Here is a 27,661-nt window from a genome sequence, read left to right on the forward strand (position 1 = left end):
ACTTCTGTTAATCCCCAGCATTTTTTTTTTTTGTCTAATAAAAATGCATAAACTGCCAAATACCCTTGCATTAAGCAGGATTTAATGAATATATGTCTTAGGAATTCTTCAGTATTTGTCAAAAATAAACTAATCACATACTGCCTCATATTTTATCACATAGTAGAAAAGTACTGGGATAATGAGCACTGGAGCTATGGTGTCCAGCATTACTTCCCTTAGATTCTTAAACTTTTGTATGGCTTTTTACTCTCTTTCAATTTCTAGTTCTGTGAAATAGGAGTAAGGCAACCTTTCTTCTTGAAGTTCCCTGGAATGGAATTAATAAGATGAACACTTATGATCTTTTGAAGAAAAGTATTCATTATTATCATTATATTTTGTTTCCATTTTGTGGTTTTACAGCTAAAAATCAAATGTAAGATGCTTATATTGCATTTCTAGAAAGAGAGTCTTTGGAAAGTCACTTATCCAGTACCACAGAATCTAACTGTGATGAAGAATGCAACTCTGATCCCAGGGTTACATCTGAATGATTTTTTGACCTTCTGTAAGTCAGTAAACCACATCATAGATAAGTGAAATTGATTGTTCATTCAATAATTGTTTTTTGAGCACTTAGTTTGTGCCATATGTTTTAGGAGCTAGGGATTCAGCAATATAGAAGGTAGTCCCAGGCAGCAATCATGGGCTTATACTCTAGTAAAGGAACGTACATAATAAATAAGCAAGAAATAGCTCAGATTGTAGCAAAAATATCAATAGGTAAGAAGTAGTCAGCAAATGGTACATGCTATTACTATTAGTAGTAGTGGGTAGCAGAGAGGATTTTATGGAAAGAAATATTGAGATTATTCTTTATTTTGGGGGCACTGTCATTCTGATTACTATGTTTCAAACTCAAATCTTATTTTCAAACTTCAATCAAGTATTGATAAATATCTTGGACATTTCCATTTGCCTGTTTTCCAGACACCCCATTAAATATAGATCACAGAACTAAAATTAATGTCATTATTATATGATTTTATTCAAAATAAAATGAGCTTTAAAATTGTATGGATCTGTGTTCAAATTATAATGCTACACAATGTATGAAGAATAAATGAAGTATTTTAAAACACAAGACTGCTTTGCTATGATGATGATGATGGTCATAGTGATGATGAGTATATATTTGTATTCACTGGTTTCAGTTTTACACTTAAACACATCTATAATGTACTTACAGATCTTGTTGCTCTGTTTCAGAGTCCCTTCCATTCAATGTATCTTGCCCAGGACAATCAAATTGATATTAAATACTATATTTTACACAGAATAATTCTGCACATATTGAGAGATGAGCTAAGCAAACAAATGTGCTTTGCATCTCTAGCTTCTGTAATTGTGGTTACAGCTTAAATCTTGTGTTTCCTCTTAAAAGTTATTAAAACATGCAAACATTCTTTTCCTGCATTAATTGGAGCACTGCCCTCATTTTCCAGTACATAGTTGGCTACCCTGCAAGTTAAATAACTCTAATTATTAAGATTCAAAACATTACATGTATCAGTGAAGGCAATTAGATGATTTGAATATTATTAAATGAAAATGAACCATTTCTGTTTCAAAACCTAAATAAATATGCTTAAGGATTTTTACATTGTTAAATTACCTCAAAAATAATTGGACAATTCAATATAATAAAGTGAATGCAATAAATAATTTTAATTCATAGTAACAATAAGTAATGTACTTATTTGCATGACTGTGAAAAAGATAGATTGTACAAATACTAAACAAAGACTAATGGGAAAAGAATAGGTTATTAAAATTTTAAACCTTTAGTTAATAAGTTATGACACTGTACCATAGTTGAATTTGGTCTAATTCCACTGTAATATCCCTTAAAAGAGCCCTTAAGACCTCCTCCCATTTATCATGTAGGGAAATCAACATGTCAGACCAAAGGAGCTATATAAGAGTTTTCTTGAACAGGATTTCACAATCTGTGGAATTCTGTATTGTGTTGTTATAAAGAAGTAAAAAACTACTTAAGCAGTCAGTGCATGTTGTAGTTTGCTAATGCTTCACTGGAGGACAGCTGATGGTGTCCGGAAAACCTCTGTTAGCTGGGAAGGCATGTGGCTGATGTCTGCTCCAAAGTTCTGGTTTCAAAATGGCTTTCTCCCAGGACGTTCCTCTCTAGGCTGCAGCTTCTCTCCAAAATGCCACTCTCAGTTGCTCTTGGGGTGTTTGTCCTCTCTTAGATTCTTCAGAGCAAAAGTCTGCTTTCAATGGCCGTCTTCAATCTGTCTCTCATCTGCACCTCCTGCGCTCTCTTCAAAGTGTCCCTCTTGGCTGTAGCTCCTCTTCAAAATGTCACTCACAGTGGCACTGAGTTCCCTCTGCTTGTCAGCTCATTTATATAGCTCCACTGATCAAGGCCCACCCTGAATGGGCGGGGCCATGCCTCCATGGAAATATCTCATCAGAGTTATCATCTACAGTTGGGTGGGGCGCATTTCCATGCAAATCTAATCAGCACCAAAACGTCTGCCCCACAAGATTGCATCAAATATGGCTTTTTCAAACCGGCACAGTGCATTTGAAGAGGTTTTTGTTATTTTTTTATTTACTTCAAATGTTTCTCTGTGCTAGTCATTTTCCTCTGTAACCCTTTGGAAAGACTCCCAAGTACTCCAATGCTAATCCTATGGGGAGGACTTTAAAGAGAACTGCAGAACCAGAGGAGAATTCTGAAAAGTGAGAGGGATCATTGACCAGTGGTACTCATTTTTTGGACACTTGGTAAAATAAAACAACATATCATATTTGATGAGATATGGGTAAGCCTTAAATGCAGCCATGGAGAATTTCAGACCAACCTCCTATGAGAAGAATTATAATGGCTTCCTATCAAATAGGGTAGTTCCTAAATATAAATGACATGACCTTGGATGAAAGACATTTCAACTCTAATCAAAAGCAGCCCTAAAAATAAAATAATACCATGTTTAATTAGGATAATAAATACTTGGTTTTAATTTGGGTAAATGGGGGTATAAGCACAGGACTGCAAACCTGAAATGCAATCGTTTAATGGTTTAACCATTTCAAGTAGTAGGTCCTCTAAGTGTATTTGTGCTCTCAACAGTTTCTTCTGTAGTGTTTCTTCATATTCATTGTAAAAACACCCTGTAGCTCAAGGAATCTGTGAGTCTCGTGCTCCTATCTCCCTTTCAAACCTTTCTGTCTTGGACTGGTATCTAGGAGTTTCTGTCTACTATCCATTGATCCCATCAACTGCAAGCTAGTTTCTGTAGATTGTTTGGCTTGCATTGTCTCCCTGTTCCCACTGTCTTAATTGATCTGAGCTCTGTGTCCTGAAGTTCAGAGGTCAGTACCACCCTAATCCTGAACTCACCACTTTCTCAGGATCACACTCTAGGGTCTGCACTCTGAACCTTATTTATTTATTTATGCAGTTAGTCCAGAGACTAATGTAATATACCTTGCTTCAGAGACAAAGGTTTGATTTATCAGGTTTTTTAAAGAGGTTGAAAAATGGACTTCTTCCTAGTGGAGTTTTCTCTTTGTAAATATCTTTTCCATGAGAGTCCTAGGCCTTTGGGTAAAAGGTTGCCCTTTTCCCACCAAGGAAGAACTTTCAGATATCAGTTACTACAAGGCACTTTTTTGAACTTCCAAAAGTTTAAATGAAAAAACTGCAGAGCTGTTATTTCCTCCTTAAAAATCTGTTGATTTAATGACTGTAAACATTTAGAGTACAAGCCTTTCTAAGATTGAAAGAATAAAGACATATTAAGAAAAGAAAATAAAAAAAGGCACTGCCATACCATGAAGAAAGAACATATTCACCTCCCTAATCACCACTGCTATCATAAATACCAAATAGACTAACTTTAATAGTACCACTGAGTGCCTTAAGCCAAATTTGTGAAAAAAGATAACTCTGTACTGTTTACAAATTCTCAGTCCCCCCTAGTAAATAAAGCTTCTTCCATTATTAGCCATGGTATGTTAGTAACTATGATGTTTGAGAATTTAAGAAATCAGTTACGTACTACCACTGAGCCCAAATCTTCTGGCTTTTAGAGACAAAACTGTCATCTAAGATTTCTAAATTGCAAATGGTTTTTTTCCTCTGTGTTCATGCATATGCTATGTCTAACTAGCTTTCTTTAATATTCGGTATTGTCAAAATTATCGGATGAATGTACAGTTAAAACCCACACTTCTACGATCAGGACACTTCAAGTTTTTGCAGGGATATAGTACTATAGAGGGTGACCAACTTTGGGGGTAAATAACAAAAACTCTACAAACATTTTATGGCTTTTGTTATAGAACCACCTTGGTTTTCATGCCATTAACAAGTTTTTACATTAGGAAGTAAGTGCACTCTTTGTCTTAAATCCTTTAAGACTGCATAGAGGTAATATACGTCATTCTTCCTTTTATATAAATATCAAATATAGACTTAAAGCTTTGTTTGTCACCAGCTCTGAAGAACATCTATCAAACTAGGGTTATAAAGCTAGAAGGAATTTTGATAGTCCAGATTAATATTTTAGATTTCTTCTTTTACAAGTGAAAAAGGTGCCAACAGAGCAGTTGAAGGATTTTTCAAGTGATAAGTAACTAGCCATATAGATGAGAGAGCTATACTTTTGATTCTAAATCCAATGTAGAACATTGTCTTTTCGTCCTTATCTGACTTGTGTTATATTGACCCTTGTACTTATCAGCTATTCATTTGGGGTAGGCATGTATAGGAGGTGATGTTGTTGGATTTACATATATTTTTGAAATGGCAACCAGAGATGGTAACACTTTGAGTTGTAGAATATATGTAATGATGACTATACTTTAAATCTGATCAGAGAATAATGTTCAGTAACTATTTTATCACCTGTGAAATTAAAAAGAGAATCAGTAAGTATCAGTACAGATAAGACCTGTAACATGGCAGCGTAGCACAGTGGTTAGACATGGCATTTGGAACTGGTCCAACCAACATTGTGTCCAGCTTATTAGATTTTCAAATTTGGAGTTACTTAACCTCTCCATTCCTCAACTTCCTCATTTCTAAATTGAGATACTAATCTAAATTAAGAGTCCAGATGTAAACCCTTATATTTATGGTCCATTGATTTTTGGAAAGTATGTCAATATAATTCAATGGGGAAAGGATGGTTTTTTCAACAAATGATGCTGAGGCAACTGCATAACCACACACAAAGAATGAAGTTGTACTGGTACCTTATACCATACCCCAAAATTAACTCAAAATGGTTGAAAGAAATGAAATTATAAACTAACATGATCCTTACAACAAAACATGGGAGTAAATCTTTGGAACTTTGGATTAGACAACAGTATCTTATATATGGTACCAAAAGCACAAGCAACAAAAGAAAAAAATAGATAAATTGGGTTTCATCAAAATTAAAAGCTATTATGCTTCTAAGGACATCATCAAGGTAGTGAAACAATTCAAAGAATGTGAGAAAATATTTTTATATTATGAGACAAGACACCAGTATCCAGAATATAAAAAGAAATCTTAGAATTCAGCAATAAAAAGACAAACAATCCAAGTAGAAAATGGGCAAAGGCTTGGACAAGGTCTTAGTGTTTTTACATTACTACTGCAAAAGCAGACACTAACATTTTCATTCATATAACTAATAATCATAATTCTCAAAGATCACGTTTAGCAGATTTTGAATTCAGAAAAGAACTTCTTTGGACTACTTTAAGCCCCTTTGTTACAGTTTTAACACCTTTTGTTCCTTTGTGTACAATTAGCAACTCCTTTGAAAGCTTGCAAACATTAGAGTTCAGGCTTGTCATAAGGACTATTAATGGTTGATAGTCTTTTCCCAGAAGTGTGTAAGTGAAAAAGCTGTCGTCTTTTGATATAGAAACTTCACTGAAAGATTTAATTAGCATTTTATGTATAAATCCTTTAAACTAAGTCTTCTACCTGCCCCTTAAAAGCATTTCTATGTCTTACTCATTTCCAGTAAAAAGACATATTGGTTAAAAACATATATCTTCTCATATTGAAAGCAAAGAGTCTATTCTTTTCTTTATGAAAAATACCCAGGTAAACCTAGAACTGACAAAAATTTAAAGAGCAATACATAATTTTTCACTAGATATTTGGATAAATCATAAGAATGCTAATGTGTATCATCGAGGAAAAATAATTCCCTAAAATATTGAATATTCTCTATTCTCTAGTGTTTCTGTACATATTAAAATTATGTTCAATGTAATTAATTAATGATTTGTGAACCATTTTCAAGGAAGTGTGGAAATATTATTGCATATTTTTGCTTTTATGAGTAAACTTTATGGGTTTTTATTCTTCCAGTTCCTCTTATTTATATTGCATTGCTAATGTTGCATTTTACTACAGAAGTTTATAAAAGAGCTAATATAAAATTTTTCCTTATATTCAAAATGCTAAAAAAAATCTAAGCAAGTAGAAATCCTGCAAGAAATATTGCTATGTGAGTCATGTCTTCTGGGAGAATTGCAAGCTGGCATTCTGCCCACTTGTGCAGGGATTCTTAATTTGTTCTACCATAAAATACTGGGTGCTCTCCCTAGCCTTAAGTACCTCACCGGTTTGAAATGCAGGAAATGTAATTTGACTTGAAACTGAAAAGGAAGGTAACTTGGAGAGTCCTGGCTCTTATTAGCTTTAGAGCTAGAGACAAACAGACGCCAGAGATGATTTGAGGACTGTTTCTTGGATGACACTAATTGTTTGCTGTGCTCATTATTTTGTGACATCCTTAGAATCACCCAGATGGGGAGATGTCAGACTAGAATTACCAGTATCTGTACTAAGCCAAACTCACACTTCCACAGTCCATTCTAGTGAATGCAAAAGGATTCAAAAGCCTTTCTGAGGTTTATGGACAAGATTAAGAAAGCCCTTGGCACTGGTCTTTGCGTGTAAAAATGGACCCCTCAGTAAATTTTTTTCAGATTCATTCGCATTCCTTGCTCAAATATACAGAGAAAAATGGTATACAAGAAAAAAATAAGGTCAAGCACAAATCCACTCTTTCTCCATGTGAACTTAAACCCATAACCAGGTAACTGCTTTGATTCATTGGACATGATTGCCTATTGGCAGGTCTTTCATTCTGTTTCTGAACAATTACTAAATACGTACTTTAAGGCACCTTTTCTTGGTGTACTTGTTTCATGAAAGTGGTAAGTGTGTCACTTAGTTCTCAATTTTTCATGCATCAAAGAGAGGTTTTGTATGCCAATGTTGTTTAATAAGAGCATCAGCCTCTTTTGGAGTGGAGTGGGCATATGATATTTGAGTTTGGTTAAAAAGAATTTTAAGACTCCTTCCAGTTTTCAAATGCAGTGATTTTAACCATTTGTCTACTTGGTTTAGTTGGCTTTGTTTATTTAATTTTCAAATAAACAAATGATCAATTAAAAAGAAGTTTTTTTTATAAACTACTTGATCAACTGTACTAATATTTGAATGAATTCACGTGTATAGTGGTCAGTTTGGTATGAACTTATACTGTGTGTGCATCTGTATGTGTGGGTGAGGATATGGTTTAGTTACAATAAATTATAGATGCCACGCAGAGCAATGGAAATTCTCTCAACAATTTTCTTTCCCCCTCCCCCAAGTAATGAGGCAAAAATCACTCTTGAAACAAAAGAAAGAACTGTCACAATGAAAAGCAAGATATAAACTACTCACAACCCAAGTTGGATAAAATAACAGCCAATGAAAGACAGTGATAGTTGTATCAAGGGAATGAATGAAATAACTTTCAGTAGATTTTTAAGGGGCCCCATAGAGAAATTGAACCATTTGCTTTCATTGATTTGAGGAAAACAATGTCTAAATTGGAGGCATGTTTAAGGACACAAAAGAGTCACAGTATGGAAGAGAAGTAAAAAAAAAAAAAAAAATCATTTTAATTTGCTCTTTTCAGAAAATGTTTTTGTTTAAAATCGTTTTTTGTAACAACAATAACAATTTATTCTATGTGTGGTTATCAAGCAGACTCAGTGTTAACTTTAAGAAAAATATCTCTTTCAAGTTGCTGTATTGAAAAGTAGATTTCACTGTAATCGCCTATAATTATCATTATGGTAGGCAGACTATATCTTTTCTTGGGAGTTTATCAAATAGTGTAATTTCTGTGTTGAATTATCTGTGATTCAGCTGCTAGCAGAGAAAAAAGTTTGCCCTCTGGTTTTTCTATTTATTAAAAAAAAAAAAATCCAAAATTAGCCAAATAACAGCATGTCAAACAACAGAAGTTTAATATATGTAATGATTATATAGTAAATCAGGTATTTTGATCTAGAGGAAGTTATTAGAGAAGTCATTTTATTATTGCATGTAATGTATAATATCATAGAATCAAGGTGGCAGTTTTATGTTCTGAGTGGAATGTAATTGAGGAAATATAATTGTTACAATGATGATATTGAGGTGAGCTAATATCTGTGATTTACATTTGTTGAACTAATGCTTTATATATGTAGAAGAAAGTGAGGCCCAGAAAGATTGACACTCCAAAGCCACACAGCAGCAAAACTGAAATTATTCTTTCTTGAATCTACATATTTGGATTGAGTTAAACAGAAGTAAATATTGTGGCATTAAACAAATGGTTACAAAACATCCATTTAAGCACCTACCATATGCTAGACATTTTAAATATATTTTCTCCAATCTTTATAATCCTGCAAAGTAGATAACATGACTTTCATATAAAATAAAGCGCTTCAGAAAGGCAGTGGATGTATATAATCGCCCAGGTCTTGTCCAGAGGACCTCTGGAAAAAAAAAAAAAAAAAAAAAAAAAAAAAAAAAAAAATCCTTGAGAAGAGCTCACCGTGCCTATTTTTGCTGAAGAAGATGACGTTTAGTGGGTGGAGTTGATAATCTGTTATCACGAGTAATGGTGGGGGGTGGGGGGTGAGAGAAAAGAGGGATACTAAAGATAGGTCCCTTTTAAGCCTTGTTAAATTTCACAGTGTCTGTTTAATTTTTAAGGAACTAAAAATTTTACACCTTGTGTTTGCAGGAAAGCCGGCCATGAAAGATTCAGTGTTCTTATGGGAAACATTCTCTTCCTTAAATGAAAAAATAAATTCTCTCTTAACTCTCTTGAAAGGTCGTCTAATTGAGGAAGTCCATTCTTCCCTCAAAGCACGTGGGCAGTTCCCATTAATAATAAAGCCCCTTAGGGAAAAAATAATTCCCTAAGATGCTATAAAATGCCCAAGCAGGATGAAATCTTCTTCCTAGGTTTATACTGACTCTGAGTTTTGAAATAAGCAAAGTCCTGTGCCTTCCACAGGACTGAGGAAAATGTTGTCAGCAGTTACGCCAGTAACCAAATTAAATTGAAAGGAGAAAATGTGCAAGTCAACAGATTTAAATTCACCCTCTAACTGCAAAGCAAGGTTTGCATCTCTTTATTTAGATGACAGTCCATCTTGGTGCCACGCTTTAGGATCCAAGAGCCGAGGAAAGTGAGATAACAACGTTTTTGAATTATTTCACCGTAGGCAACATGTTTTGAAGAGAATATTCCCAAACTGTGTTAATACGAAAACGTCTGTCGGTACAGATTAATTTTCTTCACAGATTTTCTACCTTTGGAAACATCTGCCACTGAAATATATTTCTCTAAAATGTAGATTATAGAGTTCAGCCAGTTTATCAGTCATTCTAAGAAGTGGCTACTTGCTACAGTACACAGATACAGCTGAAATAGCAAGATTAAGTGCATGCCCTTAAAACCACAAGCAAAAAGCAGTTGGGTTGAAGAGGAAAGACTTTCAAAAAGAATGTATTAGGTTTAAAATAATTCAGTTGGCAACTCACTTGTGGTCTTCCACATTATTTCAATAGAGGAAAGTCATATGGTATTCATTCTATCCAATAAATATTTACAAGCAATCTACTCCTTTCCACATACATTTTCATAGTAAAGACTTTCCCCTTCAAATTTAATGTCAATAATCAAATAAAAATAAATTGAGCACGCAAATGCAGCTTGCAGAATCTTTGTCTAAAATCATTTATTTATAGCTTTATACTTAATCTGTATATTTAAAAATAGATGTGCATAATCACACATTTGTTAAGAAAATGTAAAAGTAGAAATCTGTGCAAAGGCCTAATTGAGGTGAAACTTGCCAGACAATTAACAGCTACAATTTTTTTTAGACTAAGATTTAAGACTCTTTAGGGAACTTACATGCAAGTGCCAGAAGGCTTGCTGATCCACTAGTGAGTAAGGAAGAACCATCAATAGTATTCTTATTAAAGCTTAATTTGCTGCAAAACAGATAGTTTCCTCTTCTACTTATCAGATACTTTTTTTTTCTGACTCCTTTCTGCAGCATATCCTTATTGTCCCAGACAAAAGTCTCTTATAAAATATCTGCATATTTGGGCCCCATTATCAAAATGAATTCATGAAATAAATTTCTTGTATATAAGGACATATACACTGCCCATCTTTGGCTTTCTGAGTATTCACCATTATTATTACATTTATTGGGTATGTTGCCTATCATTTTCATTGAACACCAAGAAGTTTAACTTCAGGCAGGAAATCTAATCTAAGCATTAATCAATATTAATAATTAAATAACTAAAATTATTTTCTACCATATAGTCCTTATTGTGAGGTTTTAAGGAAAATGATAGCATTCATAAGCACAGAGTCATGGTTCAAAGCTTCTAGCCTTTTATGGGGTGGCATTTATAGGTAAGAAGAAAAATATTTATGCGTACAGACATAATTGGAGGCAGTAGGTTATCTTGGTTGGAAGCTACAAAATAATATTTTACCAGAGGGTAAAGAGCACTTTGAAAAGCTTCATTGAAACTATAAGGTTTTCTATCTATATTAGTGCTTGGGACTCCTTTCAAGGAGCTAAAAAAAATAAATGTTTGCAAAAAGAAAATTCATCAACAACCGAAGTCTGTCTTAAATTTGAACTGAGAGCAAAGTATGAAAAATCAACAAAGAATTTTTGCTCCTGCCAACACTAGCTTGTATATATTCTTAAATGATTTGTTTTGGTAAATAATTGGGAACATCATTTTTGTCTCTAGAAATATGCACAAGGTAGGAACTTAAATCCATCCCATCTCTGCTTACCAAACTATAATCCCTAGCACTGGGTTGCACCTTTTCTAAATCACATGAAGACTTCTTACCAGCTGTCATGCTATTGGTGACAGCATGAATTGGTTAAATCCTTAAGATTCAGAATGACCAGTAATTTGCTTCTATAGGAAGAATTATTCTGTAACTAAGCTATGAGTTTTAATTTAAGAAGATTTTTTTTGTTTATCAGAGTCTGGGTTTCCAACACAATTAAAGCAAATAAGCACAACAGACAGGAGGATGACAAATTTGGCCTACTAGTTATTTTTCTTGAAACTCATTATAAAATTGTATCTACCAGATTTCCATTTTTAAAGCATACTAAATATTCATATTTGTGTTTCTGATTTAATAAAAGCATATTTTATATAGAAAAAAAAATGAGCTATGGACCCAGAATTCTCTCTCAGCAATCAATATGAGCAGAATATTTGCTTGTGATATTATGACCTTGACTGAAAACCCAAGTTACCTGTCACTCTCTTTCAATTGAAGACTCTTAGACCTCAGCTTCAACCCATTTCAGTGAAAGCAGGCTAATCATGATATTAGGTTGAGGTATTGAAAGACAGGACTTACCTGAGAAGCAGCAGCAACAGTGAAGTAGAAGGAGAAGGCCACTAAGGGATGTGGTAAAAGAAGGTGGAGACCACCAAATCTAGCTCAATAGGAGAACATGGTCAATTGGTAGTCGTAGAGCATAAAGATAGTATGCGCCTGAAGGAATGATTTTACATTCATATATAAGAATAAATTTTTATTTCTTGCCCGGTATATCACTTTACTTTCCTCCATTAAATGATAATGTACATTCATAGAGTGCTTTGAGATCCTTAGTTGAAAGGCACGGTCTAAGTGCAAATTAATGTCATCTAAAAGCTGTCTTAATGATTTCATAAGCAATAGTGGAAAGGCTTCCAATTTAGTTCTAAATAGGTGTAAATCATTTCACATGAAGAACCAAGTGAATTAATTGCAGAAGAATAGTTCAGCATGCACCAAACCTATTAGGATACTTGAACACAGCTGCAACTCAGAGGATAAACTAGATTAGAATACTGTTTGCAGAAAATAGCAAATCGAAGCACTCTTTGAGGCAATTAACAAAATCAGAGCATCCTTTGAAGCAAATAAGCATGAAAAATGCCTTTCTTACTCTGATTTTTCCAAATGCCTAATTTTGCTGCTGTCTTGAGTGTCTTAGATTTTGTTCAAAGCCCAACACAACAGAGTTTCTGACATACAGATGAGATTTTGTTTTGATGTGAGCTATTCAACCGCAGCTAAATGCACATTTTCAACCACAGCAATGATGAATACGAACTAGTACAGTAACACCCACTACAGCTTGACTCTCTGGTGGCATCAGCCATCACGTTATACTTTTATACTTGTATTTTCCCCATCATTTTGGGGGAAAAATGTGAGAAGATAAGGGGAAAACTACAAAAAGTTATTAACAAAACAACAAGAAAGTATGATAATACTTGCATATTGTACGCAAAAGTAACTTTATATATATATTATATATAATCTCAATTGGATTTACCTGCTTATGGATAGTAAAGTAGATGTCATTTTTCTGTATTTTAAAGAGGAGGGGACTATTATTCATATGTATTAATTAACTGGTTCAGGGTCGCGCATTGAGTCAGTTCCAGATCAGTGACTTAACCTAATTTTTTCATTCCAAGTACTTCTCACTAGCCCATGCTGCAATAAAATTTCTCCTTTAAAATTTTGTAGTTCCTTCTCTTGTCATCAGATATTTTAACTACTCCACAATGCAAAGCAAACATACTATCTTGCCATGGGCTATATATATTTCATATATTTATCTTTATATTAAACATTTATTTCAAATGTGAAACTCAAATAACTTTACAGACATAAGTGTAGCCTATTATACCTTGGAAGTAGGTAAATGAATTCTTGCATTAAAAATAAACAAACAAAAAACTAGAAACACCCTATGTGTCCTCTGTCTTCTACATCTTCAGAAATGCATAGGAATCGAGAGCCATAGCCAAAGAGAGGACCTCTGAGTTATAAAGTGTAGGCCAATCTGCCTTTGAGTGTGAAACATCTGTGAAGCCTGAAGGGAACCCAAGTTCCACTAGTCTCCTTAAGCATTTAGAGGAAGAGAAATTTTAAAAATGAAGTAGAAAGAGAGAGATAAATATTGTCCACATGGGAACAAACAAGGACAGGGGTACATGGTAGTGTTGATTATTGTACCACCAAAATATTAGATACCATAAATTGTTGCCTACTTTTATTCCAGATTCTATACAAACTGCTCTTCTCAGTAGCGTGGTCAGGAGTGCAGTACTGAAATTTGGAAAATGGATGAAGCCTATACCTGTCAGAATGGGTTAAATTAACCTGTGATATCAAGCAAATAATAAATTTTCAGTGGCTTAAAATAACTAAGTTTTATTCTTTGCTCATGTTCTCCATCCATCATGAAGAGCTCTGTTTATCACAGTCTCTGAGAGATCTAGATGACAGAACATCTTGAATGTTATACTATGCTAGAGGGAGAAGAGAAAATGCACATGGTGGCATCTTCTCCTTTCTCTTCTGGGTTCTTTTGACTTCAGGCTTCTGGTTGCTCACTGTGTCTTCCTTTCTCTGTGTCAATTTTCTTTGCTTATAAGGACTATAGCCATATTGGATTAAGGCCGTATTCAGCTTGGGCACACCTTAACTAATAATATCTTCAAAAGTCCTATTTACAACTGGATTCACACCTACAGGATCAGGGTTTGGGACCTGAGCATACCTTTGTGGGGTACGCGATTCAATTCCCAGCATTTATTCTCAAAAATGGATGTTTGAGTGTAAGTTAATGGAAACCTGAATTCATGAATGAAGACTTATAGAAACAAGAAATAAAAGAAACATATATCTGAGTCTGTGTAAAACCAGACTCAGATGTATTTCTGTTTTCAGTAAAGGAGGAGGAAGTAACGTGACTTAAAGCCTTCATTGCCATTTTCAGGGTTTCAAAGTCCATTAGCTTCTTATTTGTCCAGGACAAATCAATTCAATTTGCCATGTATTGACATGCCAGTATAACATATTATTTTTCCTCACTGACAACAAATGTACAAGGTGTGTAAGATGTGTGCAGTTGAAAGGGTTGCTCATTACTTGTGCTGGACCTGTCATGAGTGTTACAGTACCACCACAACAGGGATAACCAAGGGAAAAGGGTGTGGCTCCAAGTCAGTCATTTTCTTCTTGACTTTTCTCTGGAGACTTAAAATGGTGCAATTGTAGGTGCCCTGATAAGGACAGATTATCCAAAAACAGTATAGTCCACACACACAGAAGTCCACCAGAAAAACTCTTCTATCAATTTTGAGTTTGAAGAACTATTGGATTTTTAGGAATCTGAGACTTAGATGAAACCTTCCAAAATGACTAGGTAACCCACTTCCGAGACCACCCCTAGGCTATGTCTTTTCATGCCTGAGTCTAAAAGGCCGCAGACATTTGTAAGCCTATATATAAATGGCACTTCATAAGATATACTCTGCATCCCCAAGTTACTGAAACATTCATGATAAATAGCAGAATACTTGATATTCTTGACACACAATGGAGAAAAGCTAGAAAACAGAGGAGAACTTCTGTATGGCTCCTCTGTTTAATGTAATCCCGCAGTAGAGCTCCACTTCTATTAGACTTGCTTCTCAAAGCTCTCTTATCCCCAGATATTCACATGAAAGCTGAGATCCTTACAGCCTTCTGGGGGAATTTTCAATACCCTGCCTAGGCAAGGCACATACAAAATGTGTTAGTTTACTGCATTTGGGGTGCATGTTGCCTCTGCAGTGTTTTGAACATTCACCCCTTCAGGTTAGCACATTCATTAAAAAACATCTCATGAGTGAGATATGAACTCAAATCTGAGCACACAGATTTGAATGGATAAAAAGGCACTTACAGAGCCAGATAATAGTCACATTCATAGGTCTGTGATTTTTCAACCCAGCTCTAGGCCAATGTAATTTCACACAGTGTAACAGAATGAATATAAAATTATTACCTAATCTTTAAGACATTGCAGTACCAAATTCTGGAATTAAAAAAATATAAGGCAGCTGTACTTAACTGCCTCTCCCCCCAACTTTAACCATGGTGAAAGTAATGCATGAATTTAAGTTGGGACAGCTGTGCCTTTTTTTAATATCTTAAACAAATTTCTAAATTTTAAGATGTTCTTCTTTGATCATTTGTGATTTTTTTCAAACTAATATCTGCTTTTCTTCCTATATCCACAGAAGAACCTGTTGAATATTCCTTTAACTACTAATTATGTGACACCCTATTTAATTATGCATCAACTATTTTAATTCTTTATGTAGAAATGAACCTTTTAAAAATTGTAGCCATTTGCTTGGTCAATATCACGTTCCTATATCTAAAAAAGTTTAAAGCAAGAGATGCATTTTGCAATGCTAATGCATTCAGAGTGCTCAGTTTATGACAGGTACTCCAAATAAATTTAAAGAACCATTAATAAATATTAAGAGTACTGTTACATATCAATGATTGTGAGACAAATGTCAATATTCTCTACATTATTAAGTGGAAGAGAGAAAAAGTAAACCAAAATAACTATTTTAGAGCAATTTTTTTCTTATGACTTTGAATATATTCTCCATATGTATTTTATCTTTGTATTTTTTAATCTTAATATATACTAGTATTGTCTGGACAAATTTCCTGTATCTGCATTGTTTAGCTACTTTTTTCATAATACTCTATTACCTGAAAATAACAAGTCTTATATAGCGCTGTCAACATGATCTAGCAATCAGTATCCATCACGTTAAATAAATGTGAAACTAATTGCATTTCCCTTATGGACTATCCATCTGTCTTCCAGAATTTTGGTAAGGTAATCACTTTTGCAGACTACATTTTCCAGTAAGATTTATTTTAAACCATGGAGCTATATTCTAGCTTTTTTTCCTCTATTTTGCAATTATTCATTTCTTTTTCTATTAATGGTAAAGTTTTAATTTATGGGTTCATTATATCTATATTTTGTAATTTAACTCTCTATACAGATTCTTTAAGTTAACTCATGGTTAACTTATAGTTTATAGTTCCTTAATTATAGTTAACTTATAGTTCTTATAATTCTTTAAGTTAATTGGATCACTTAAAGAACTAGTTTACCTAATTTTATCTAAACCTCCCAATTCTCATTTATTCATGTATTCAGCAAATATTTTCTAGAAAACTGTTTTAATGCACACACTCTGCTTCGTTCTAAAGATTAATCTATAAGTAAGGCACAGAAGGATTCTACCCTCAGAGAAAGTAAAAATTGGTCAAGTATGCAGATAAGCAAATAATAATTTTGGTACAGTACTGGGAAAGTAGAGTGCACTAGGAAGCACTCAGGAGGGTGTGCCTAACTAGGATTTTGGGCATGGGAGAATATGCCAAAGAGAAACTGATACCTGTTACAGCATGAAGGCTGAGGAGGAGTAGGCTAGATAAAGAAACTGCCTTCTAGTGTGCATATTTGTGAGAGTGTCGATGAGTGTATGTGTGTGCACACACACATTAAGTATATGTAAGGGGGAGAGAGATCGGGAAGTGCAAGGTGGAGGCAGAGTAGGAAGGAGTAAAAGTGTTTCAGAAAAAGGACATAGCTTTCAATAAAGACAAGGACATTGCTTGGAAATAGAAGTGGATTTTCCATGAAGTTAATGAGGGTTAAGATTCAGGGTCCCTCTTTTGCACAGTTCTCTTCCACAGTCCTCTATCATATGTTTCTATATACATATATATTTGGTTGGTAAAGGTAAGGTAATTTATCTCAATTAGCTAATACCTTTGTCTTTCCACACTTTCTCTTGTGTCAGGAGACACTGGAGTGGTCACCTAAAAAGAAATTAAGATGAAGATTCATTTGATTGAAGTTTAGTGGGATATTTTAACACAATTCCATCACTTTCGTATACATTAGTTATTTCTAGTTATACTGATGAGAATATCTTCTAGGAATAGTCATACTAATTAATGAGGAAGAGTGGAATTTAAAAAAATCATTGGAAAAAGATTAAAATTTCTTGCTGATTAGATATGAAATACTGATGTTGAGAAAGATAATATAAAACTTCTATGTGTCACTAAAAAGAGGGCATTTACCACAAGTTTGTTAATGATGTCCTTAATTTAAAGAGCAAAGACTTGGTGGTATCTTACAGCTCATACACAGTAGACCATTTATAGAGGATTTTCCAAATTCGAAAACAATCCTAAAAACTTTTCTAGACTAAACCAATAATGAATTGGTATGCTGAAATGTATTTTTCTAAACTTATAACAAAAAAGTAAAATCTGAACAGCTTTGCTAGAGGAAAATTGAAAATGATTTCCATTTTTTTCCATAGAAAATTATATTAGAAAAAGTTATCACATATTAGGCATAAAGAATATCTAGTCATTTTTTTTGAAAAAATATTTACTAGGTGTGTCATGCAATTAATTAATTTTTTTTTAAATTTTTAAAAAAAGTTTTGGTATTTGTTAGGTTTCTAAATTTGCAATTCAATTTTCCCCTAATTGTGTACTTCTAATGCTGTATTCTTTTCCTTAAAGGCTCTCCTAAATTGTGTAAAATCCCCCAAAACCTGGATCTTTCCACCTTTTAAATAGTTGTACTCAAAAAATGGTAGTTCCTGCTATTTGAAGACCAGATTGATTCCCCCAATTTATAAATCCTTTCCTCACTATCTCAGTCTTAGTGTTCTCTCTTTGCTTGATTTCTGTGGCATCTGTCTTTGGAGGCAATAATGTTGGCCCTTCCCTCTCCCAGTTTTTTATTGCCCGACTCTGGTGACCCGCATGCACTTGCACTTGATTGACAAGGCTGAACTCGTAAACCCAGATCTGCATCACTCAAATCAAGTAAAATTCTTATAATTTCAAGATTTGCTTTTCTCACCACTGTTTTTTTTTTAATCGTATCTTTGCTTAAAATTCTCTTTCACATTGAACTACACCATCATTTCCGTTCAGAGGAAATACAAGCATTTTAATTATTTCCCAAGTCTTTTCTTATCCTTGCCTCATACTTCTAGTTCTTTGATCTTTATTAAACTTTTTCACTATTGCTATAGTGGTATCTTGGCCCTTAAATGTGAGTTTCAAATAGAAATCTTCTTTCTATAAGAAATCTTACAGGAAACAATGTCATCATTTAATTTCAGTCTCTGACAGAACCCTGAAAATTGAATTATTCACTCACATTTTGACTTTATGACAATGTTTCATTAAGAGGCCTTATGTTTGGTTCACACCTATATTCTCCCTTGTCACACTGAAATAAAACATTCCTAATTGATTTAGAATTTTGCTACTTAAAGTTGACACATATTAGATTTTTGAAACCAAAGACCCCTTGTCTTTTAAGCAAAAGGTAGGTTTTTCCTTTTGTGTTTTGTTTATAAATTTCTAAAGAGAGATGGAGCCTCCCCGAATAATGTTTCTTCAAATCAGTCTATGTTGCTTACTTTTATTTGCTTGTATATAAACTAGCTAGTTGTTTCTAAAATGTAGAGACCTATTGTGAAAAACTGAAAAAAAAAATGCTTTTTTGATATGATGATACACATTTTTGAAGGTATCATATACTTTTAAAGTCATAAGGGAACTTAAATATCCATTTCCAATAAAAGAATCCATTCTGTCTTTAGCATGTGTGATAGTCCTCTATTCTCTGCTAAACTGTTTCCATGGAGCAAGTCTGCCATGTGGTGGAACAAGCTATATCATAGTATGACAGCTCTGATGATAGTCTTAATTAACAGTCTCCCGAAATATCAAAGGAGAAGCCCACCTGTAATTTCTTCTGACCAACTTTTCAATATTTGAAGACAGCTATCAAGTATTCCTTTACTATTTTTTTCTCTAATTGAACAACCCCAGTTCCTCCAATCATTCTTTTCATGGCATAATAGTCAAGCAATTTAGGTTAATTCTGTCCGTTCTAGTAGATGTAACTCCTCTTTAGGATAGGGATAATGTAACTCTGTTTTCAGAATTTCTCTTTTAAACAAAGAATAATACTGATATTTTTTGTTTATGTCAACTTTACACCCCACACATAACTTTCATTTACTCTGTCACATTTAATTATGACAGTATAAAGGAAATAGGCATATTAACATTTTTCAGAGAAAGAAACTGCAGTTCAGAAAGGTTAGATGATTTACAAAAGTCATACTTCTAGAAACACAAAGTTGATTCATCTTTTGACACTGGATTCAGACAGTGTCCCTTTATACTTTGACTTATTACCATATTTATTTATAAACTATACAATAGCTGTTAAAATATACTAGGTTTTCCCTCATAAGTATCATTTACAGACCATAAAATCAACAAGCTATGCATAAATGTCATCCTGTCTTTCAGGAGGAATCTATAACTATCAGTAACATTGGTGGGATTTACACAGCATAGAGTATCAAAAGGGTCAAAATATTGGAGGAAATTTGTAATGAAACAGTTTAATGTCTCAGTCATTTTAATTAAAGTATGCAAAACTTTGTAGGGTCAGATATTTGTGTCATTATTTAAAGTACAGCTTACTTAATTCACAACAGCTATGGCCTTTTGTCATTTCTTGAATATTGAAATATTAAAAGGATTAAATGGTTGGGAAAGTGTGTGCACTTCATTATTATTTAATTAGCCTATTCTTACTGACATGATAATGGATGAATATGATATGTTATGGAACATCACATCAAAAACAATTCCAACACTGCCTCTGAAGACAAAATTCCTTTTTATAAAATTGCTATTGGTGTACTAGGAGATAGTTCGTTATTCTTATTGTGTTTTTTAACATGCAATTAGAGATTTTTTTTTTTAAATTATTCAAATATTTTTTTTTTTTTTTTTTTTTTTTTTTTTAACCCCAAGAGAGACTAACTAGCTTGGGCATTTTACTTGCCTCTTTTCTCTCCTCATAATTTTAAATAAAGTGAAAGGCTTCTGCTTACGGCCTTTCTCTGTACATATTCATATGGTAGAAAATGAATATATGTCAAACCAGGTTTAGGAAAATTGTGGTATATTTTAAATATTGGCATTTCAAAAATAACAGTTTCTACAGAATGAAGAGTGAGAGAATATAATAACATTATCCTTAAGACATATTCAAGATGTCTATGTCTTTGCTCAGTACAGAAAACAGAAACAACTCAAGATATTTTAAACCCAAAGAGATGTTTATACAGAGAGGTTGGTGGTTATCATACAAGTGTTGGAGAAGCTGCATGGCTCAAAAAAATTTCAGGTCTGCTTTACTGTGGAACTACTGCTGGCAATAGGAAGCTGGGGTAAACAGGAGACTGCACTAGAAAGTTCTGAACACTTCATCACTCCAAATGCTTTGCACTTTTTATTCCCCTTGTTATTGGTTGTCAAAGTAATGCAAACATCCAAATAATATCGGACTTGAACTTTTCTTGAATGAAAAACTTAATACCAACTGTCCTCTCTAAAAAGTATCCCACTGAACTATTGGCAGAATATTGTTTTCCTTCACAAGAAATTTTCTATAGTATCCTCCTGTTCTCAATGTGTCCCTAAATCAGAAGCCCTACAGGATATTTTTTTGACTCTTGTATGATAGACAACCTGGTATATAAAGCCATGTGCACCCAGAGAACTGCATAAATAATAAATAATAATACTTATGTCTCCAGGGGAAGAATGAAAACTTTTTCTACTTTAATTGAGTTCTTCTGTTTGTGCTTTTGATGTTTTATTTATTGTGTGCTTTGTTGGAGGGATTTTTTGGTTTATTGTTGTGGTTCCTTTTCTATTTTCTACAGTGAAAGTAGCTCCTATCTTGTGTTGCACTTTTCTTTGAAATTTTGCTTAATTTACATCAGATGAAGGTACTTTGGAAGCTGGAGGGCACTTGTGTCAATAAATTAAGGATATAAAAAATGCCATCTGCCACTTTTTCAACTACTATATAGCATTCATCAATGTATCAGGAAAAATTGCTTCAATCAAAATTCCCTCACAGAGAAATTTGTTTTCTTGTTTTTCTCTGATGACCTTCTAATTTTTAGGTGTAATCACATTGTAGTGAAGGCCAGTGAGTAAACACATATTATTCTTAAGTTTAGTCTCTAGCCACTGCTAGACCATTCGGATCACATTGCAGCAACCCTTGGGAGGAAGTAGGGTGTGCTGGTTTGGATCTATTATGCACCCCACAAAAGCCATGTTATTTTAATCTGATCTTTTGGGTGCAGACTTATTGTGGGTGAGGTCTTCTGACTAGATTACTTACATGGAGATGAGACTCTGCCCATTAAGTGTGGGTCTTGATTAGATCACCGGAATCCTTAAGAGAGACAATACAGACCCAGCTGCTTGGAGATGCAGACAGAAAGATGTTTGGAGATGCTTATCTAAGAGATGAAATCCAGAATTTGCCCTGGAGTAGCTAAGAGAAAACTCCCAAATGCTTAAAGAGAAAGCCACTGGAATCAGAAGCTGAAAGCAATGAAACCCAGAAGCAAAGGATGAGCAGTCTCCAGCCATGTGCCTTCCCAGTTGACAGTGGTGTTCCAGATGCCATTGGCCATTCTTTACTGAAGGTAACCTCTTGTTGATGCCTTAGTTAAGATACTTGTGTAGGCTTAGAACTGTAAATTTGTGAACTAATAAACACCCACTGTAAAAGCCAATCCATTTCTGATATATTGCATTTCCAGAAGCTTTAGCAAACCATAACTTAGGGAATGTGGCAAAAACTTCTTTTTAGGGTACATCAGTGAGAACCAAAAATAAAATACCCACAAGTATAAGTTGCACAATCTCAATCATTGCATACCAGTTAGCAGGAGTTGTGACAAGAGGTGACACTATGGGATCTACATGATCCAAAGTTGCCTCTTCCTACTATATCTACCTGGTAAACACATGGACAACACATCAGTGCATACTCTCCATCAAGATTGAGGGAAAAACCTGCAGGTAGCAGAGAGGGAATTAGATAGTGCCCCCTGAACATACTTTCTTGTCAGAGAGATATGAGAGAGAATCTGAGCTTTGCTTTGTGACTTCAAGCAGTTTAGGTACATTGCCAAGTTTCAGCTTTCTCATTTATAAAAAAATGTTTAAATACCACCTTAAGATGTTGTGACCAGGATTAAATAAAATAATGTATGTAAAATGGTTGGTACATAGTAAATGCTAAGAAGTTGTATTTTAATGTTCTATTAATAATGGACAGTCTTCTGTTCATTATATATAATCATCTCTTTGAGCAGGTGCCAACTATTCAAAATTATACTCTCTAAGGGGACCTTGGAAGATTGATACATTCTATTTCTGATTGAGGAGGATCCATCTGCTTAGGACACATAATAATCATGGGCAGGAACTCTAGTAAAAGAAGAGAATACTAAGCAGTATTGTCTCTCTCATTCACATATGTATTCAAGTTTATTTTTTGAGGGCATATTATGTGCTCAGCATGGTGCTAGCTCTAATGATGGTATGTCCCTCAGGAAAGCACACACATGTTGAAAGATTGGTTTCAGTGCAATACAGTATAATATAAGGGAAAGTACACAGAATAGAGAGAAAAGCCACTGACCATTTATAGAAGTTTCTTAATTTATAAACCTGCAGACAATGCCAAAATTTACCTCCATCAAGAGGTAAAACCAGTAGGCCAAAACAGTTTTGGGAAGAAGATATCTGGAGAAAGAGGGAGTAAGGGAAGATGAAGCTATCTTATGCTGATTCTTGAAAACAGGCAAATTATGGCATATTAGAAATGGGAATGGGATGGGAACTTGAGCTTAACTATAGAACATAAAATGTTATTAGTGAGAGCTAGAGTCAGGTGCATAGGTTCAAATCCTTCTTTGCCCCTCCCTAGCTGTGTCCTTAATCTCTTTTCTTTCAAGTTTCCTTATCGAGGGGTACTGGGAAGTTAAAGTGTTGTTTTTTTGTTTTGTTTTGTTTTTAATGATTAGAAGGTAATCCACATATAGTTAAGTGTTTTAGAAAGCTGATTATTATTCATGACTGTTTAAAATAAGCCAGTATCATGGATTAACCATAATTCAGGAAAAAAACACATGTAAAAATGCAGAAAAATATTTCTCTATATTATTAAGATAAGTCCTGTCTTTTGTCTTGTATTATTAGCTATATCTCATGTGAAGGTCGGTTTAATTGTGTGTATGTGGTTGTCTGCAGATTGTGTGTATGTGGTTGTCTGCAGATTGCCACCACTGAGTACGAAAAACTGACAAAATGTCCTGGAAGAGGTGGCTTTTTTTTTAAATAAATGATGTACTGACAGAAACTACCTTTTCTAAACATATGATTTCTCTTTTTATGAAGTGAAATCTTTTTCCTTCACTTCAACCCTATTGAGTCAGACCTCTTAAGTGGTTAAAAAGAAAAATTGAAATGATCCTAATTACTCACTAACTTGAATTGATGTGGCTGCATTATATCTTAATAACTGCAGTTTACTCATGTCTCCCCTGTAATAATTCAAAATTAATTTCATTTTTTTGCTTACAAACAATCAGTTTATTTATAAAGGTTGGTCATCTTTCTTAGCACAAGTTATTCCTCTCTCATTACTTACTGGATTGTGCTATGAAGCCAAGGTTGGAGATGCAAACAGAGCTATTTCTCCTATTTTCTTTGGTGTTGAAGGGGCAGCATGGGAAGGAAATAAATCTACAGAAAACTGGATTTGGGGCCTGCAAATCTGATTCCACACTCACTTCTTTGCAATGTGTCTGGGTACATCCGTCTCTTCTAACATCTCCAATGGAGGGGACGGAAGCTGCCTCTAGGTAAATGTGCATAAACATTCTGACCATTTTGCAAGAGTTGTGCCACCTCCTCTACCCACTTAGATTCTGATAGTAGTATAGGGTGCTTATTGTCTGCCTGGCATTTTTCAAAGTGTTTTACATTTAAATCTCACAATGGCTTCAGGATCTAGGTGCTATTATTATCTTCATTTTATAGGCAGAGAAATGGAGTCACAAAGAAATTAAGGAACTTGCCCGAGATCACAAGCTGTCAGGTGATTGGAGCCATGATTCAAAGCCATACTGCTAACTCCAGAGTCCATGCTCTTAAACATTAAGCTATGTTGCCTCCCAATATACATAGCCAACAAAGCGACTATTTTCCTCTTACTAGATGAAAGTAAGCCATGGTTAGGAGAGAGTAACTTCTTAGCTTTTAATAGTTAACAATCTAGTAATTGTCCTTTTAATGGTCTCTTCTTGCTTTGGTTCCATTGGATGCTCAATTATACTATTTTAATTTGATTATGAAAATATGCTATTTTACAAAAATAATTTCCAATTGCTTTATGCAGCTAAGTTGCTTTATTCAACTTAGGAGATTGCTTATCCTTTCTGGGTCTCAGTTTCCTACTTGCACATAAAAGACAGAAGTATAAAATCTCTAAAGACTTTCCAACTCAAACATGTTATCCTTCTGTAATTTCATAAAAATAGGGTTGAAATTTCATATGTTTTGCTTTTAGTACTTCCCATCCCAGCAGTCCAAATTCATTATTTATACACAATAAAGTCTAGGTTAATATTACTAACTCTCATTGTATTTTGCAATAATCTAAATTCTGGTATAATTATGTTTTTAAAGCTATTTTTATTAGACATTATAGTTACTCTAATATAGGGCACAGTAAATTTGAGTTGTAATTTCTACTGAGCAAGGATTTTGAATAGGCTAGTGAAGAAAGTACTGTAAAGAGATAGTAACAAAAATAATAATGACTGTGCCAGTTTAAATGTATTGTGTCCCCCAAATGCCATTATCTTTGATATATCTTGTGGGGCAGACATTTTGGTGCTGATTAGATTTGCTTGGAATGTGCCCCACCCAGCTGTGGGTGATGACTCTGATGAGATACTCCCATGGAGGCATGGCCAAACCCATTCAGGGATCAGGGGAGCCATATAAATGAGCTGACTCAGAGAGAAGGAACTCAGTGCAGCTGTGAGTGACATTTTGAAGAGGAGCAAGCTTGCTAGAGAGGAACGTCCTGGGAGAAAGCCATTTTGAAACCAGAACTTTGGAGTAGATGCCAGCCATGTGCCTTCCCAGCTAACAGAAGTTTTCTGGACGCCATTGCCCATCCTCCAGTGAAGGTACCCGATTACAGATGTGTTACCTTGGACACTTTATGGCCTTAAGACTGTAACTGTGTAGCCAAATAAACCCCCTTTTTATAAAAGCCAATTCATCTCTGGTGTTTTGCATTCCGCAGCATTAGCAAACTGGAACAGATTTTGGTACCAGAGAAGTGGGGTGCTTTTGCTGCTGAGTTTGCAAATACCAAACATGTTAGAACAGCTTTTTAAATGGATAAGGGGAATATTCTGGAAGAATTATGAGGAGTTTGATAGAAAAGGCCTAAACTGCTTTGAAGAGACTGTTTGTGGAAATATGGACTCTAAAGATACTTCTGACGAGACCTTGAACAGAAATGATGAAAGTGTTGTTGCAAACTGGAATAAAGGTGATCCTTGTTTTAAAGTGGCAGAGAATTTGGCAAAATTGTGTCCTGGTGTCAGATGAAAGGAAGAATTTGAAAGCGACAACCTGGAATACTTAGCTGAAGAGATCTCCAGACTACATGTGGACGATGTACCCTGGCTTCTCCTTGCAGCTTATAGTAAAATGTGAGCGGAGAGAGAGAAACTTAGAACTGAACTCTTGGGTTCAAAGAAACCAGAAGCTGATGGATTGGAAAATTATGAGCTTCCAGGGGGTGGAATCCCAGAAGCTATGGCGCATTGTGAAGATGTAACCAAACATGGAAACCAGCTGCCATTTCAGTACAAGCCAAGATTGGAAAAGGAGTTAAGCAGAAAGGATTTGTGGAAAGTCCTATTGTCTGACAGCTTTGTCCCCTGTATGCTTAATGCGAAGCCAACAGAATTTTTGCGAGATCTTTACTGACAGAGCCATTGCCAGTCTGGACTGGAGGAGACAGACAAGGAACAAACTGAAGGAAAAATTTCTTCAAAGACAGAGCCATGGAGGTTGAGGTCTGGAGTCAAGGGGTCTCGGGCTGGGAGAGCAGAGTGGCCCACACACAAGGAAAGGGTGATTTTGCTCCAGAGGTTGAGGTTGGGCCTTCCACTTCGATGCTCTGGAAGAGTTTTGCCACCCCAGGTCCCAAAGAGGGTGGAGCACATTCCCAGGAAATTGGGGAGAGCCTGGCTGCCACCACACTGTTCTGAAAGGGTTGAGCATGTGCCCCGGAGATGGAAGGGAATCCAGGAGCTGCCCAGATGTTTGAGGAGGGTGGGGCTGAGAAGGTGGTCTCCCCAAAGTGTGGATATGTTGGAGCACTCGCCCAAGTGTTTGGAGAGGAAAGGGCTGCCACAAAGGCCCTTAGGAAAGGTTAGACTCCTGCTCTCTCAAGCCCCAAGGATGCATCGTTGTTGTGTAAATGACTCTCAGACTTTGAAATCTAATGGAGTTTGTCCTGCAGGTTTTAGGAACTGTTTTGGTCCTGTGAACCCTGTTTTCTTTTCAGTTTTTCCTTATGGCAATGGGAATGTTTATCTTATGAATGTCCCTCCTTTGTATATTGGAAGCATATAACTTGTTCTAAGTCCACAGATCCAAAGCTAAAGGAGAATTATGCCTTAGGACCCACCACACCTGTAATTGATTTTGATAGAGTCTTGTACTTAACTTTTGTTACTGAAATGATTTAAGTTTTTGTGATATTGTGGTGGAATGAATGTATTTTGTACTTGGAAAGATAATGTCATTTTGGGGTCCAGGGGGTGGAATGTGCCAGTTTGAATGTATTGTGTCCCCCAAATGGCATTATCTTTGATATATCTTGTGGGGCAGACATTTTGGTGCTGATTAGATTTGCTTGGAATGTGCCCCACCCAGCGGTGGTGATGACTCTGATGAGATATTCTCATGGAGGCATGGCCAAACCCATTCAGGGTGGGCCTTGATCAGTGGAGCCATATAAATGAGCTGACTCAAAGAGAAGGAACTCAGTGCAGCTGTGAATGACGTTTTGAAGAGGAGCAAGCTTGCTAGAGAGGAATGTCCTAGGAGAAAGCCATTTTGAAACCAGAACTTTGGAGCAGATGCCAGCCATGTGCCTTCCCAGCTAACAGAAGTTTTCTGGACACCATTGGCCATCCTCCAGTGAAGGTACCCAATTACTGATGTGTTACTTTGGACACTTTATGGCCTTAAGACTGTAACTGTGTAGCCAAATAAACCCCCTTTTTATAAAAGCCAATTCATCTCTGGTGTTTTGCATTCCACAGCATTAGCAAACTAGAACAATGACTGTGCCATTGCTCTATGTAATGATTCCTCCTACCTTATAAGAGACATGGGAAACC

At 35.1% G+C, this 27,661-nt stretch overlaps 1 protein-coding gene across 2 annotated transcripts in view; it reads left to right on the forward strand.

Moving 5' to 3' along the window:
* NEGR1 (neuronal growth regulator 1) overlaps nucleotides 1-27,661 on the forward strand; it is a 904,198-nt gene that overhangs the window by 399,872 nt on the left and 476,665 nt on the right. The window lies entirely within an intron of this gene.

Source organism: Choloepus didactylus, chromosome 2 (assembly GCF_015220235.1).
Source record: "Choloepus didactylus isolate mChoDid1 chromosome 2, mChoDid1.pri, whole genome shotgun sequence".
NCBI classification, from domain to species: Eukaryota; Metazoa; Chordata; class Mammalia; order Pilosa; family Megalonychidae; genus Choloepus; species Choloepus didactylus.